Source organism: Lissotriton vulgaris, chromosome 1_2, assembly GCF_964263255.1.
Source record: "Lissotriton vulgaris chromosome 1_2, aLisVul1.2, whole genome shotgun sequence".
Classification (NCBI taxonomy): Eukaryota; Metazoa; Chordata; class Amphibia; order Caudata; family Salamandridae; genus Lissotriton; species Lissotriton vulgaris.
The window spans coordinates 51,489,484-51,507,224 of NC_141686.1; the positions used below are offsets into that span (position 1 = coordinate 51,489,484).

Below are 17,741 nucleotides of genomic sequence, written 5' to 3' on the forward strand. Positions count from 1 at the left end.
TATTATGTCACCCACACTATAGAAATTTCCAAAAATTACATTCTTGGTCTGATTAAACATTCCAGACCATCTAGAGCTGAATGTCCCAACGGGATACCTATCAATGTTTTAAAATCTGATCCAGACATTTGTAGATTTTTGCTCCTGAAATTATTTTCGAACATACTTCATTCAGGCCGAATTGCATAGTAGTCCTGGAAAGTGTCCATAATTCACCCTTTGTATAAAAAAGTTCAAATCGACAATCCCAAAAATGACCAGCTGATTGCTCTGATGAATGCTAGAGGAAATCTTTTCTGAAAATGTCTGATGAACAACCTATTTGAAGGGGAAATCAATTCCAACTTACTCCCTCTCAAACAATCCAGTTTAAGCCCAGGCTGTTCCACAACAGATAATATTGTTGTTTGAATTACTAGGTAACATTACCTTACAAAGACAAAAGGGGGTGGTAGAGCTGCAAACATGTCCTTGCCGGATTACCCCATTGCCTCATGGTCATTGTAGTTCAGTATTCTTCAGTTTAGTTCAAAGTTCTCAAAATGTTCCAAAAAAGTTTGTGGCCAATGCCCGTATATTCTCAAATCATATCCCGAGACACGTGTTTCTAGTTGAATACCTTCATCAGTAGGGAAAAATATTTTCAGAGGTTGCTTGACATGCCACCGTCATCTCCTCAGGACTGTTACCACTCCCGGTGTGCACGGGCGTCTCTCAGAGCTCGTCAGCTCATGGCTCACGGGAGCCATTTTATATAATACAAAAGGGGGTGGGAGAGCCGCGAACATGTCCTTGCCGGATTACCCAATTGCCTCATGGTCATTGTAGTTCAGCATTCTTCGTTTTAGTTCAAAGTTCTCAAAATGTTCAAAAAAGTTTGTGGCGTTGACCTGCTTCGACATGGAGAGTGAGGAGTCGAGGATGAATCCTAGGTTGCATGCATAGTCGGTGGGTGTTGGTGCTGTTCCCAGTGTGGTCGGCCACCAGGAGTCGTCTCAGGCTGAGGGGGTGGGTCCGTGGATGAGGACCTCCGTCTTGTCCGAGTTCAGCTACAGATGGCTGCTCCTCATCCAGTCGGCGACGGCCTTCATTCCCTCGTGGAGGTTGGTCCTGGTGGTGTGTGGGTCCTTGGTGAGGGAGAGGATGAGCTGGGTGTTGTCGGCGTAGATGATGTTGAGATAGTGATGGCGGGCCACTTGTGCGAGGGGGGCCATGTAGACGTTGAATAGTGTTGGGCTGAGGGATGAGCTCTGGGGGACGCTGCAGATGATGTCGGAGGCTTCGGGTCGGAAGGGTGGGAGGCGGATGCTCTGGGTTCTGCCGGAGAGGAAGGATGTGGTCCAGTCAAGGGCCTTCTCTTGGATTCCGGCTTCTTGGAGGCGTGTCTTTAGAGTGCGATGGCAGACCGTATCAAAGGAAGTGGATAGGTCCAGGAGGATGAGGGCTGAGGTTTTGGCGTTGTCTAGTTGGCGCCTGATGTCGTCTGTGGCGGCGATGAGGGCTGTCTCGGTGCTGTGGTTTCGTCTGAATCCGGACTGGGATGGTTCCAGGATGTTGTTGTCTTCGAGGTGGCGGGCCAATTGCATGTTGACGAATTTCTCGATGACCTACACCGGGAACAGGAGCAGGGAGATGGGCCAGAAGTTCTTGAGGTCCTTGGGGCCACCTTGGGCTTCTTGAGGAGGGCGTTGATTTCGGCGTATTTCCAGCTTTCTGGGAATGTCGCTGTTTCAAAGGAGATGTTAATGATATTCCATAGTTGGGGTGCAATGGCTGTGTCTGCTTTGTTGAATACGTGGTGTGGGCACGGATCTGACGGAGATCCTGAGTGGATGGAGTTCATGACTTTGCGTGTCTTGTCGTCGTTGATGTTGGACCAGGTGGTCAGACGGTTGGCGCTGGTGGTGTTCGCAGGGGAGGTGAAATCTGACGTAGTCTGGGCAGTCGAGGTGATGAAGCAGTCGTGGATGTCAGCGATCTTGCGGTGGAAGAAGATGGCTAGTGAGTCGCACAATTCTTTTAAGGGCGGGATGTCGATGGCGTTGGCGCTGGGGTTGGAGTTTCTTTACGATGCTGAAGAGTTCTTTGCTGTCATGTGCATTGTTATCCAGGCGGTCCTTGAATGAGGATCTCTTGGCTAATCTGATGAGGTATTGATGTCTGCGGGTGGCGCCCTTGTGGGCTGCGTGGTTGTTCCGTGTGCGTTCGTGGAGTCATTTCTTCTCCAGTTTCCGGCATGCTCGTTTGAAGGTCTGGAGCTCGTCGGTGAACCAGGTGGCTCTCTTGCTGGTGTGGCTGTTGGAGGGTTTCTTGAGCGGGGCAAGAGTGTTGGCGCAGTCGTCGATCCACTGTCTGAGCTTGCGGGCTGCGGTGTCTGGGTCGGTGGGTGGGTTCTGGGTGATGGTGGTGATTAGCTGGTCTTCGGTGACTTTGCTCCAGCATCGGCGAGGCGGCTGTTGGGTGCGGTGGTGCGTGGTTGGTTTCTTGAAGGTGAAAAGGATGCAGCGGTGGTCGGTCCAGTGGAGTTCGGTGGTGTGGTTGAAGGTGACGTGGGTGCTTGTGGACAAGACGGGGTCCAGCGTGTGGCCGGCGGTGTGGGTGGGTGCGGTGATGAGTTGTCTGAGGCCGAGGTTAGCGAGGAGGATGTAGTCCATGGAGGCGAGTGCCTGGTTGCTGGCGAGGTCAGCGATGGAGTCGCTGAACTGGGCCCAGGATCTGGGGGGTCTATAGACGAGTGTCCCCCTGAGGGTGGTGTTGACGCGATCCCTGCGGGTGATCTTGTACCCGTTGGGGATGGCTATGGCGATGTCGGGCACCGAGGAGTTGTTCCACCAGGTCTCGGTCAGGAAGGCCAAGTCTGGGGCGGAGGTGTCGAGCAGATCCCAGAGCTCGACAGCGTGTTTGCGTGCGGAGTGGGTGTTGAGGAGTATGCAGCGGAGGTTTTTGGGTCCAGTCCTCACCTCACCGCGCAGCATCAGGAATATTTGGGGAGGTGGGAGGGAGGAGCAGCTGGGAGGCGGGAGTGGCGAGTGCCTAGGGGGGTGGGGAGCTAGTGACACAGAAGCAAGATGGGGCACAGAGAGGGAAAAACGAGTGGCACAGAGCAGAAAAACGGGTCACAGTGAGGGCAGAAACGAGTGGTACAGAAAACAAAAATGGGGCACCAGGAGGGGGAAAACGAGTGGCAGAGAGCAGAAAAATGGGTCATAATGAGGGCAGAAACGAGTGGTATAGAAAACAAAAATAGGGCACTAGGAGGGGGGAAACGAGTGGCACAGAACCAGTGGCGGCTGGTCAATGGGGGCGTGAGGGTGTCGCCCTCCTGCTTTCTCGCAGTGCGAGAAGCAGAAACATGAAATGGTAAAACTACCATTTCATGCTTCTGCTTCTCGCACTGCGAGAAAGCAGAAGTAGCTGGAGTGCCTGGTTGGGGGCGGGTGAGTGAGCGTTCCTCCTCGTAGGCAGGGGGAGTGGCTAACACAATGTCTTTGGCTGCTGAGTGACTGTTCGGCCCCAGGGCCGACCACCCAGTCATGCGCATTTGCCATACTCTCTCTTTTTCTCTATGTAGGCTGCATGCAGCCTACATAGAAAAAATGACTCCCTGGCCTACGGGCGCCCGGCTGGGGTCCGGCTGCACCAATCACAACGCTGGCATTGCAGCTGTGATTGGCTTAGGGGAGTGGGAGGCAGGCTGCCTTGGTCGAACGCAGGCCCGGCCGGCCGGGAGAAGCTGGAGCTGAGGCAGTAAATCCAACCCGAGGAAGCAGTGGGATCAAGCAAGGTAAGTTTAAAGTTTAACATTTTATTTTACTTACAGTCCCGCTCCCTCCACACTCGGACGAACTCCACCCCCTCCAACTTCCCTCCCGTGACTGATAACACTATATTAACATCTTGAATAAAGATAATGGTAATCATCGCGCGGGGCCTCTTTTAGCCTTTGCAGTATCTTTTACATTAGCAATATTGTTGATAATGTATAGTGTGTAATGTACTGCATAGGTTTGGTTGATGTTGTACGGTAAAACATATTGCGAATACAGAGCTGCTGAGTTGGAGCTGTGCATAGAGTTATTTATATTTTTGAAGAATAATTTTTTTTGTGTGTCATCGTGAGGTGAAGTCTAAACTTTAGCTGCGCTTTGATGTCCTTGTCAGCAGTGCTGGAGCACAAAGCTGACAATGCCTTATTTCACTGCAGTAACGTAAATATTGCATAAAGAGGAAAATGATACTTGGTTATGAACAGCTAGATGGCTACTTGTGGTAGATTAAGAGAGACGAGCTCTCTTCTGCGAGTTTCCGTGACTCTTGAGACCAGGCAACAGCACCCTGCCCTTCTATGAATGATTATGTAGAAAAGGGGGGTCATCGCCTCTTACAGGTGTACGCAGTGTGTGCCATGGATAATAGCTTTGGAAAAGAAACCACAGAATCAATTCATCTTCCTTTCTCTACCCCATCTGACCATATGTGTCAGAGATTCAAGCAGGGACCAATGAAATGTGATTGGGGTGCTGCAGGTTTATTTGCATAGTTATGGATTTACGGCATTTGCTACCTAATCCATAATCTGCTGCATAATCTGCTGATTATACTCCCCAAAAAAATGTTTAAAATTTAAACAGTTCAAAAGTGACTGGAAATGCAGCAACAAGTGTTGCTGCGCAGTCGCCTATTTGTGTCCTACTCGTCCTGCACATTACCTTCTTTGCCAACTGACGTTGCGCGCGCTCTCCAGCACAGGCGAGCTGTTCCCTAAAAACCCTCAGCATGGCACGCGACCCTCTTCGCATAATTCCTTTTTTTACTTCTCGGAGTGCAGGGTGCCTCTTGCTCGTATTTCTGCGTAAGAGGACAGGACAGATACAGCTATTTCCTGCACATTTATTTTGAGATCGTGTAGCTCAGCCTTAAGACTCCTAAAATATGTAAATGAGGCCCCTGTCTTGTGTAGTTTGTCACGCACACTGAGCAAGCATTTAATACCACCTCTCTTGCACCCACCCATAGCCAGGGGTGCCCTTCCATCCCTAGGCCTTCTAGAGTAGGAGGCTGGGGAACCGGTGGCTTTCGGAGGAACCTCTCCTGACTGTCCCTTGTGTTTTTTACTTTCATTTCTGTAAAGTTGCCTGCGTTGCCCCCCACAGAAGACTCGAACTCAGGGGTTGAGGTGCCCTAATTATCTTTAATTAGTCTCAGCAGGAGAGCGCCGGGCGTCCGGTGCTCTCCGAGTTTAGATCGCGGGTGAAATCCAAGATGGCCGCCGCGCGCTGCATAATCACACAGCGTGCGGCAACTAGAGCGCGATACTACATATCGCCCCCTTTTACATTTCAAAGGAAAATAAACAGTCTCTCGACAATTCTATCTTATCTCCCATCCCCCAGTTCAAAGTCTCGGAACCTGGCAGGCTTCACCACCGCTCTGCCTGTCCGTGTGATCTTACCGGAGTGGTGATGTCATTCATGGGGCTGCTCTCTTCTGGTTTTCTCACCCTGTCATCGCTTTACCCCAGGGCTCTCCCCTCTCGGAGTCTCTCTCACCTCTCCCTGATGTTCTCCTGTTGGGGGGTTGTCTTCATTTTCAAACTCCATATTGCTCACTCCTACCCCAGGGTCCATTCCTCTCTCGTCCTGTGGTTCCTCACCCTCAGGTGGGACTTTGTCTTGCGATGATCTCCTTCTTTCTTCGTTGGTCCATTTCAAAATCTTATTGCATTTGGACATGCGGTCTTGGGACCAGACATTTCCATCACTGAGCAAGGCTGCTCTGTCGTACACCTCCTTCACTTGCAAGGGCTGGCTGTATTTACTGTCCCCTTTCCTTTGTAACATGGCCAGTTTGACCCTGACCCACTCCCCTTTTTCCAGGGATGCTTCTTTCACGTTCCGTCTCCTGTTATAATGTTCTGTGTATAGCCTTTGGGCTTTCTCCAAGTTGTGCTGCACCACTGCTGGAGACCATTTACTCATGACAGTTTTCTCCTTCCACGCTAGGTTATCCTTAGTGAAGGGATCACGTCCTCTCAGGATCCGGAATGGGCTGTAACCTGTGCTGGTGGGCGTTATGCGATGTGCCCACAACACGCTCTGTACTTCTTTTTCCCAGTCTTTACCCATCGAGATGGCTGCTTGCACGGATCCCATTATAACCCTCTTAAACCTCTCCACTAGGCCGTTGCCAGCAGGGTGGTATACTGACGTGTGTTTTGTCTTGATCCCGTTACGCTCCATATACTTGTACCATTTTTCCGAGGTGAATTGTGGCCCATTGTCGCTCAGGATGTTTCGGGGAATGCCTTCCTTGAGGAATGTGGCCGCAAGAAATTGGAGAACCGTTTCTGTGTCCATTTCCTCCTGTATATGTACTTCAGGCCACTTTGAATACCTGTTAATCAGGACACATACATATTTTGGAGTGCCCTGGGTGTTTAGTATGGGTCCAAGGATGTCTATCGATACTTCTTCCCAGGGATTTATCGGATTGGTAAACCTCCCCAAAGCTGACTCAGAGGAGTTAGGGTCTTGTCCGCTCTTTGGCACTGGTCGCATTCTATTACATGCCTCTCCACTTGAATGTCCATTCCTGGCCAACAATACATCTGTTTTGTTCTCATCTTGGTCTTCACGATCCCCAGTTGCCCCTCGTGTAGTACAGCTAGCAGGTGAGGTATCAAGTATGTCGGGGGAACCACTTTGTCCCTTCTGTACACGAATACCCCCTGATCTCCTATGGACAGTTCCTCGCGCACTTCGTAAACTTTTCTAAGTGTCGCGCGGAGATGTTTCTTTTCCGGCCATCCGTGTATAAGACATTCCTTGACATCTCTTGGGTCACTGTCTTCTTCATAGGCTTTAGTCCATCCTTGGCCACTTATCACTCTCTCCGGATCCTCAGTGAAAGCCACCAGGGTTTCACTCTCGTCCGTCCCGCTGGGAGTTTCCTTCATTGCTGAGGCCCTACTGAGGTAATCGGCTACTTTGTTCTTCGCCCCTGGGATATACTCTACATCCTACCTGTAGTCTAGCAGTTTCAACGTCATCTTAGCGATGCAGGGGGTTGCGCTGGCATGTTATGTTATGTTATGTTATGTTATTTATTTATTTCTATAGCGCACGGCTACTCAAAAAGAGTGTCCCGGCGCTTTATTGGAGAAAGAGACACAACTGCAACATACTAACATAACACCAAAAAGACTAAAAGAAGTGTGGGCCAGAGACTCACAGAAGACCGGCTACTGAGTGAACAGCCAAGTTTTAAGGCCTTTCCTAAAAGCCAGCAGGCTAGTGGATCCCCGCAGGGCCAGTGGTAAAGAGTTCCACAGCTGAGATGCCAGCAATGCAAAAGAGCGGCCTCCAAGGCGCGCTTTCTTTACCCGGGGGACAACAGCAAGGTGCAGGGATTCCGACCTCAGAGACCTGGTCGGATGGTAAAAGACCAGTCTCTTTTGGAGGTACTTAGCTCCCCCCTTGTGAAGAGCTTTGTAGGCCAAAGTCAGCGCCTTAAAGGCGATCCTCTTGCCAATAGGAAGCCAATGTAAAGTTGCCAACAGGCCCGAGGCCCTGGAGCGCCGACTAAGGCCGAAGATTGCCCTGGCAGCGGCGTTCTGCACCACTTGAAGCCGCTGCAGCAAGTACTCTGGAAGGCCCAGGTAAAGAACGTTGGAATAATCCAACCTGGACCCAATCAGAGCCTGGACTGTCAGCGTTCTGTGTTCCACGGATAACAGAGGAAGGAACCTCCGCAGCATCCTAAGGATGCCAAAGCACATGCCCGACACCCCCAGGATCTGGGATTTCAAGGTAAGCCTGTTATCCATCTTCACCCCCAGATTCTTAGCAACCTGAGAGGAGCAGGACGGAGGGAACATATCCAGTGGCCACCAAGTCTGCCAATCTGGCTCTGTGTCGCACCCAAAGAAGAGTACTTCGGACTTGTCGGAATTGCACTTAAGGCTGTTTAGATGGAACCAATGAAAAACAGCCCCAAGGCAATCCCGAATACTCTCCCTATCAAAATCACCTCCTCTCTTGGCCACTCAACGTGAGCACCTTAAAAGGGGGTTTGTGGCCCATCTTGAGTGCCCCACAAGAACTGTCAGAACTTCCCCATAGCCCACACTGTTGCTACCATCACCTTTTCTATTAAGCTGAATTTCTGTTCAGTGGGGGATAGGGACCTGACGCGAAGCTGAGCGTCGCCAATACTCCGTCCTTCCTTTCCTGCATAAGGACCACTCCCAGCCCTTTTTCACTGGCATCTGTCTTCAGTACCGAGTGCCCCTTAGGGTTATATCCTTGGAGAGGTACACCTTTGCTGATGTCTTCCTTTATTGTGTCGAAGTCCTTTTGAGCCTCTTCATTTCATTCAAATGACGTTTTGTCCCTTATGAGCTGCCTCAGGTGGTGCGTCTTATTGGCAAAGTGTTGCACAAATTTGCTGTAGTATTGAGCCATCCCCAAGAAGGTCCTCACCTCTTCTTTGTTCTTTGGTGCTGGAGCTTCACATATGGCATTAACATTGGCTTGTTTGGGGAGGAGCTACGCAGCAACCAAGATGGCCGCATAGGCTCCCGGCTCCGCCGACCTCCGTCTGCTGCTTGATGATCCTGCCAGATATCCTGATTTTACGCCCGACCCCCATGTGGATGAACTGTTTCTGAATCCGACGGTGGGGTCCCGAGAATTTTATCGTCCGGGATTGACGGAGTTGTGTCGTGTTTAAGATCTCGGCCTAACCCAGCTTCTGAGCCGGGGCCTCAAGTACTTGCCCAACCGGGTTGCATTTGAATAACATCGTCCGTAGGACTCAGACAGGGTCCGGTCTCTTGCAGTGGAGGTTATCCTGGCCTGTTTTTAGTGGCAAGCGTCTGGGCTGTTTTATACTGAAGGAGTGGTGATAGGCTTCGTCTGTGGCTGTGGGGGGGGACGGGGTCCCAGTCGCCACCTCCCGGGTCTGCTGGGCCGGGGCCCTCGCTCGCAGTGGCGTACTGCTGACCGATAATGCACCCTCCGTTGCCGTCCTCTCCGCTCTTGCCTCTTCTCCCGGAGAGACCCAGCTCTCTGAGGAACCCGCCCATGCTTGGAACCGAGCGAGTGGAGGCGGATCGAACGAACTGTGAGCCGTCCTTGAAGACCGTAATGGCCGCCATCGGGGCACTTCAATTGCATCTGGAGACCATTGTCCATAAAATGATCTCTGGCGACATCGAAACTGGGCGACTGATTCTGGGCTCTGTTCTATTGCATGACTTTCAACTAACTGATTCTCCCATGATGCCCGTAGTAAAGGAGGATGGAGACCCCGTGCACGATAAAGTCTTGACGCCATTGACCTGTTTGCAGAATTGTTTCTCTGGGGGTATCGCTGTATTCACCATTGCAGCCGATTGTTGTGGAGCTACCTGGTTCTTCACTCCTTGAGACTACGACTAGCAAAAACCGAAAGTCACTACCGTCCCTTCCAGCCCTTGTGGTTCTTTTATATCTACGGAGGAAAGGATATCCGGACTGCATGTCGATGAGGGAGATCTTACCGGTGGGGGATGCTTGCAGAGACTCAATGTGTTTGACTGGTCTCATATTAATCTTAATTGAACTTCCTACGAACTTTGACTCTCCTGGGGCGGTGATGGTGTTACCGGACAGAGTCCGCATGAAAGATCGGAGGGCTCAAGGATGAGACCGTTGGTCTGGGTTTGATTTCGGGGCTTTACAGGACAAGGGATTCGTCAACGTAATGCTTGCGGGAGGTTGGGCGGTGTTCAACGTCTCCCCTGTCTACCTCTGTCTATAATATTTTTGAGTACTCTGTGGTCTTAGGACAGGGGTTGTTCGTTTCAGGCGGGGGAAAGGTGACCGGGAGTTTGTATGACATTCTCCTCCTCCATTCTTCTTTTACTTTTTGTAGTTTAGTTAGTCGGGCAACAGGCACGCTGCTAGTTGGGGTTAGGCGAAAGCCACATGCAGGGGTGCAGGGCGGGGGGATGGGTCTATAGTTTTGTTAGTTAGTTTAGTTTTTATGGTTTCTTTATCTCACGCTTTCCTTTCGCTCTCCTTCCATAACGTTGGGTTATTATCCTGATTTTGTATGTATTCCAGTATCTGGTAACCGTACTTCTTTTTCTATCCTGGCGTCAATTAGTGGGCGGGCGACTGCGTTGGGTTATAGATTGCTTTGTCGTACATCCTGTTTTGTGCTGGCTAGCGCAGGCGTCTCGGTCGTTCCCTTTAAATTGATCTGTGATTATTCTATTTTTGTACCTGCTCACTTTATCATAGTGTTTGAATGTATGGCACCAGATAGGTCTGTTTCTTTTTCCTTGCTTTTTAGGTTGGGGGGGGTTAAACATAAAATGGAACCTTTGTCTTATCCTGTAACGTGTTGTGAGTTCAATACAATATTTATCCTGATTCGCTGCCGGACCTCAGGGTTGTCGGCTGAAGAGCTATGTCATTTGATAATATAATGGGTCTTATTCTTGTGTGGCGGCCGGCCCCTGAGGTTGTTGGCCCGTGCTTGTAATTTTATTGAACTGTACAATAAAGGTTTTTAAAAAAAAATAAAATAAAAAAAACATTGGCTTGTTTGGGTGTGATGCCTTGTTCTCCGATCTCGTGACCCAGATACGTGACAGACGTCATCCCAAAACGGCATTTTTCCCATTCCGCCGTGAGGCCATTGCCTTCTAGGATCCGGAGCACCTTGTTCAACTTCCTGTCGTGATCCTGTTGGTCTTTGCCCATCACCATTATGTCGTCTTGGAAGTACTGCACTCCCTCTATCTCTTTAAACAACCTATGCATCAGTTTCTGGAATACCGCTGCCGCTGATGCAAGTCCGAAAGGCATGTGTCGGAACTGATAGCATCCAAAGGGTGTTATAAACTACGTCAGCTTCCTGCTCGTGGAGTGCAGAGCTATCAGGTGATATGCAGAGGTGAGATCAATGGTGGGGAACCACTTTATCCCTTTTGTTCTCGCAAGCATCTCTTCTATTCGTGGCAGTGGGAACCTTTCCACGACAATGCATTTGTTCAATTCGCGTAGATCTACACAGAGACAGACTTTGTCGTTGGGCTTCATGGCCACCACTAGGGGCGCCAGCCACTCGGAACAATTTATTGATTCGATGATTCCATTCTCTTCCAGCCTTTGTAACTCCTGTTGCATTGCCTCCCTGACCGCAATGGGTATGTTCCTGACTTTGTGGGAGACCGGCATAGTGTTCTCCTTGAGGTCAATCCGATGTGTGAACTTCACTAGCTTGCCTATCGACCCTCCGAACACCTTAGGGAACTCACTTTTCACCCTCTCGAAGTTGGGCGTGTTCTCTGAGCTTGTCATTAGCACATGCATGTCTCCTCCGGGGTCCAATTGTATTCCCAAGTCTCCTTGGTCCATCCACCCTAGGACCGAGGGGCCCTTCTCTGCCACATACAACTTGCACTCAGCACTTCGGCCTTTAACCTCAAATTTCAAGGCTCGATATCCGACCATTGGAATTGGTTCTCCCGTATAGGTGACTGGCCTAATGTCCGGAGGTTCTAGTCGTGCTCCTAGACTAGGTTTGAAACTCTCGTTCCATACCGTCCTTTGGACAATGGTGTCTGGAGAGCCTGAGTCTGCTATCATCTTAATCGGTGCCCCTCCAAATACCATGTCGCACTGTGGTTTCCTGGAAAGTTTGCAGTCAATGCCTAGTACTTGGTCCACAACACATAGTACATTGTCGTCTTCGTCTTGTTCTCTCTCTTCTTTCTCATCCGGCTCGTGTGCCACATATTTAACTGTCGGTTTCCTCATCTTGCGTCGACATACCTTTTCGTAGTGTCCTACTGTCCCACAGTACATGCACTTCGCGCGGAAAGCCGGACAACGTTTGTCGTGCGCCGCATGCGAGTGGCTCCCGCACCGGTAGCATGTGTTCGTACTTTCCTTGTCCTGCCTTCTCTGCTGGGGAGGATTCCCTGTCCATCTGTTAGGTGCCTTTCCTTCTGTGGCCGTGGCTTTGCTTCTCTCTGCCACTTCTGCATAATCAACCTTATTTACCATGGGCCTCAGGGTGGATTCTCTTTTCGCTGTGTCCGCACATCTTTTTGACAGTTCTGCCTTTTTCACCATGGCGATCACTTCCTTAAGCGTCGCGTCACCATTCACCCATAGCTTGTTTTGCACGGTCTTGTTCGTTGTGTGCATAACTATTTGATCCTTTATAAATTCGTCATGCAGGACCCCAAAGTTGCACGTGATCGCCAGTTTCCTCAGCGCGGCTACATAGTCGTCTATCGATTCACCAGGCTCTTGCTTTCTCTGCTGAAAATTGTATCTATCTATGGACGGGCACACTGCGGGCCAATAATGGTTGTTTAAATCCTCTATTGCGTGGTGGAATACATCATCATCTGCCGCAGGCCTGGGGGTGGGTACAAGGTTCTGGAAGACCCTGATCCCTTCTGGGCGCAAGTTGTGTAGTAGTATTCTCCTCTTCCTCTTGCTGGGGAAGGCTTCTCCATTCTCGACTTCCAGGGCTTCTATGTAATTCATGAAGTATTCTCTACAGTCCTCCCACTTCATCACCGGCTCCTCCGGTTTCGGCAAAAACGGAATAGGCGTCGTGAGCGATGACGCTTGCGCACTCATCTCGGCACGTCTTTCCGGCTCTATTCCTTGTCCCCTCGGGCTGCCCGGCGAACTTGCACTCTCCCTTTGCGCCTGAGTCGGTTGGGGCCCTCCGGCGCCCCCTTCTGCGTGTCGCCCAACTCCGCCAGGGCCTTAAACGTGTTCTGGGTGTTTGCGCCCGGCCGTAGCCTCCTGGTGTGGTGTCTGGCTGTCCTGTCTCCTCTTTGCCCTTAAGGAAGATGGGGTCCCAGTGAGAATGGCTCATTGCTCACTCCACCGCTGTGGTCCTCTGCCCTCCGTACCTGGCAAGTCCCGCTCTTTCTGGTAGCCTGCGCTGCTTGGCGCTATCCCCTGCCACGCTCTCCTGCTGTGCTGATGGCCCCTCTCGATCTTGCTCCACATGGGGACTCCTCTTGTTTCGTGAGCCCGGTGTCTTTTCCTCCTTTTTTTTTTTCAGGATCTCGTCCTTGTCACCACTGTAAAGTTGCCTGCGTAGCCCCCCACAGAAGACTCGAACTCAGGGGTTGAGGTGCACTATTTATCTTTAATTAGTCTCAGCAGGAGAGCGCCGGGCGTCCGGTGCTCTCCGACTTTAGATCGCGGGTGAAATCCAAGATGGCCGCTGCGCGCTGCGTCACCACGCAGCGTGCGGCAACTAGAGAGCGATACTACAACTTCCTTTCTGTTCCTCCCTCGTGTTTTTTGCTTTCACTTCCTTTCTGTTCCTCCCTCGTGTTTTTTACTTTCACTTCCTTTCTTTCCTTTCCCCTCCTTGTGTCTCCTTCCACCTGTGTTTTGCAGGATTCTGCTTTGCGAGTGCCAAGTAAATCTTTGCACGTCTTTTATTTTACGGTTGGCTGCACTATGAATTTGGCTGCAGAGTGCAGGTGCTGTGTTTCACTCTGGGTGTACAGTAAAAGCACTACGGCAATAATGTTACGCCTATCCATTTTCAAATGTCACCTGCCGCCACTGCACAGAACAGAAAAACGGGTCACAATGAGGGCAGAACGAGTGGAACAGAAAACACAATTGGGGCACAAGGAGGGGGAAGCCGAGTGGCACAGAAGATGGAGGCTGAGCACACTAACCAGGGGATCTCGGCAGCGGTAGCAGGGGCACACAGGCGGAGCTGTGTGGAGGGGGAGCGACCTACCAGGAGGGTCAGGTGTCGCTCCCAGACTAAATGACTCCCTGTAGTTAAAGTTCTATCACCACTCGGAAAATATTATAGACTTCTTATGCAACCCCAAAACAGATCCATAGAACATCATCTCTTGAGCTTTAATGTAAATATAAATACTTAGGATTTTGTTTAATGTATATTCCAACTTTTCAATTTGAGGGTGCATGGAATTCACTGTGTGTGACATCCATAAGATGCAAAATCTGTGTATATTATGATGAATTCATCCAGCACTTATTCTGTCAATGTCTGTTGTAACTTGACCTTAGTAGAAAGGTCCAATTTTTCCATGGATCAAATCAGGTCTATTCGCAAGGCTATTAAGTATTGTTTTTCGTGAATCAATTATAGTTTTATCAGAAAATTTATAAAGTTTTTAGAACTTCCTTATTTGTTTCTTTTAATAGAGATTAGGCAAATCAAAGAACTTCTCCCTTTTAGGAAATGTGTTAAAACCTAGCTGTTTCCCTAAGAATTAGACAACTGCCCGACCCACTCCTACCTTTTAAGCTGCTCAGCGCCAGGATACCTGCAAGGTGACAGTGCGCTTAACAAATTGAATATAAATAAATAAAATGGTGTAAAATTTACATAATGTTTTTAACAATTTTAATGTCCATTTCTTTCTTTGAGATATAATATTGTAAAAGAAATATATATTTTTTAATACAACTAAACTAACTTTTCAGAAAGGCTTTATGACTGCATTACAGTTCCTGTACGCTTCATCAGTTGCTAGAATAGCTGCAATGGGGATGACTTATGCTCTATACATAAACCCGTTTGTTGATATGCTATGTAAAAGTCATTTGATTAGGCCTTTTATTGTACAAGATGTTCCTCACTCAGTATTTGCATATGCAGATGATACAGCGATGACTTCAGATGATCCGGCTACAGCACTCCAAGTGATCGAGCAGTTAGCACTTGAATTTGGCCAGGTGTCTGGTTATAAATTGAATGTTGCAAAAACGCAACTCTTATGTACCGATAACATTGTATTACAAGACCCCAGAGTGGTCAGTGAAGTTACATATTTGGGTATAAAAATTAGGACATCAATGACAGAATTAGTAGATGTTAATTGGGAGGCATTACTGTGTAACATTAGCGACTCTTTGGAGAGATGGGGCCGATTTCACTTTACCCTAATAGGTAGAGGCAATATTATAAAGATGAATTTTCTTCCCAGGGCACAATACTTATTTATGTCAATCTCCCTTGAAATATCGGTAACTAAACTGCAAAACTCGCAATCGCTTTGCTCTAAATTTCTCTGGGCCCCCGGAAACCTCGGCGTGCTAGTATATTTATAACTCTTCCAATCCCAAGAGGAGGGGCTTGGCAATACCTGATTTTCTTTTTTATTATTATGTTTATTTTTTGCAAAAAATGCTTGTATTATTGACCGGTGAGGATGTGGGTAACACAGCAGAGGCCCCATCAATATTTCAATTAATTTTAGGGTCAGAGGCAAAACAATGTCTATTCAAAGAAATTGATGGTAGCTACTATACAAGGAGCAGATTTAAAGTTTTGGAAGCTACATTTAAAGTCTGGAGGAAAATATGCAAGTTAATTGATTTAGAAGGGCTAACTTGCTATATACCATAGCTTGCCTAACTTTCAATTTTTAAAATTTCTCCAAATGGGTGACTTTCTCAGTCGCAAACATTTGATATTGAAACCAAACCCACTTATTGAGGGTTTAAGGTCCCAGGGAAAAATAGGTACGTTATATAAAATACTATCTTCTTTCAGAATGGATGATTTGGAGAAACATAACGCACAATGGGCTGAAACTCTGGAAGAATCTGACATATCTATAGAAGAGGCAATTGCTAGATCTAGCAAAGTTTTTTTTATCCGCAAATTTAAAAGCACAGTTTTTCAAAACTGTATTCAAATTATATTATTCCCCTGTGCATATGATTAAATGGGGGGGGTCGTTATGACGGTAAATGTTTTTGATGTGTGGGGGACAACGCAGATAGTATCCATATATTTTTCAGTTGTGTTAAGTTGAGTAATTATTTGAATGATATTGAAAAATGTTCATCAAATATCCTTGGGACTTTGCTTAATGTAACACCGGCCGTATGCTTCTAGGGATTGGGCATTTTGTAAAAAAGGGGAACTTTTTTTTTTTTAATATCGCTATTTTTTGTTTGTTGCAATGACTGTTGCACGATTATGTATAGCTTCCGACTGTTTACGGCCTGAGCCGCCAACGTTTGAGTGTTGGCGTGCCAAAATGTATAACTTAGCCAACTTAGAATTGAGTTTGTACTCTATAAAGGGGGCAAGAAAACGAAAATTAGGACTGTATATATGGGGGGGGGGGGCTTTTCTGCTTATATGAATGCATGATTCAATGTTTTTCTTTTGTATTGTTTGTCTATTTTATTATGGCCATTTGGTCTAATTTGTTTGTTTCTCCTGTAGTGATACTGTGGAAATAAAATAAATAAAAATAAAAAAGTAACTACTACCGATTGTAGATGTTGCAGGAGATTCAGTGGGAGGAATCCATTTGTTTGTAAAAAAAATGATGTAATCAACATAGTTGTAGCAGGTGGTTAGTGGTGCCATGGGAACATTGATGTAATCAACATAGTTGTAGCAGGTGGTTAGTGGTGCCATGGGAACATTGAGAGGGGATAGGGCTGAGGCGTGTCTACCCCCACAGTTGAACAGGTATGTGCATGTGCAGTAAGAAGTAAGTTGTATTATTTGTGATGTCTCGCTTAAGATAAAAGCCAGCCAGGGAATATTGTTGTCAATCCTGGTGTTTCAATTTTGTTAGAAGGGTGAAGTAATTCACAGGGTCAAAGGCTGTAGAAAGGTTTATAAGGATCGAGTTAAATAAATCTTTATTGACAAATGATAAGCTTCAAGTCCATCCAGCCACCCATCCCCACTTGAGGATGGATAGAACAGTGAGTGAGATTTTAAATTATCATTGAGTTGGTGAAACATGTCATTCTAAGAGTATAAAGGCATACAGTATACACAAGAAAGACTGTTATTAGAGAAATCAGAATTGTCAAAGGAGGGTTTCTTGAGTGAATTATTGTTTAGTGTATTTCTATAATTTTCAGGTTTTAAGATGGTCTGGAATGTCTTGTGTAGATTAGCCAAATCTGCTGGGTGCACAGATACAGGGACATCCTACTCATCTTTGTAAGTTATTGTAGATGGAGTTCAGATATGGGATCACCTTTGTTCAAATGTGAATTACCAATATATCTGATTTCTAAGCAATTGTATGTGGGTACGTCTGATCACAGGTGGGCAGAAGGTTATTTAATTTGGTTGTGAAGTGTTCTGCAACTTTATTTCATATTCTTTGTGAGGGGAAAGGCAGCTTTCTAATACCTTCGAATTGGAAAATCGTTCGAGCACTTTTAATAGCTTTTATTGTGGTTGCAGAGTGTATATAATGCTCTTTGAGTAATAGGCTTTTTAAAAAAGATGGTTCGAGTGTCCTTTGTTTCTGGGTCTTACTAGGAGCCTTTTTTGTCACATTTTTACTCAAATTGGGAGTTATGTTTTCTAAATCTCACCCTTGCTGTAGGGAACTATACTATGTGTGCCCATTGATTTTTCAATGAGTTACTGTGTTTTTCGTGCAGATGCTGAAGATGATGTTCAAGAAGTATTTGCCAAAATACTTCCACTTTTCATTGTTTGTTTTTTCGTGGGCTTAATGCATTTATTAATTTTCGTGACAGCAAAAAAGTCAAAGGAATGGCAGAGTTATCTAGCTGTTGTACTGTTATTGCAGAAATGACTGCTGGGAATACAGCCGATCTAAACTCGAATCAGGCAGTAGATCCTTCCATAAAAGTGCGTAGATCTAAATTAAAAAATTTCTAATACATCAGAATGTGAAGGAGAACCTTTTCATAAATTATGACATTCTTCAT

General features: G+C 47.4%; 1 protein-coding gene across 3 annotated transcripts in view; it reads right to left on the reverse strand.

Moving 5' to 3' along the window:
• The window catches only part of CCDC91 (coiled-coil domain containing 91), a 1,919,235-nt gene that overhangs the window by 972,282 nt on the left and 929,212 nt on the right, over positions 1-17,741 (reverse strand). The gene's annotated exons all lie outside the window — the stretch shown is intronic.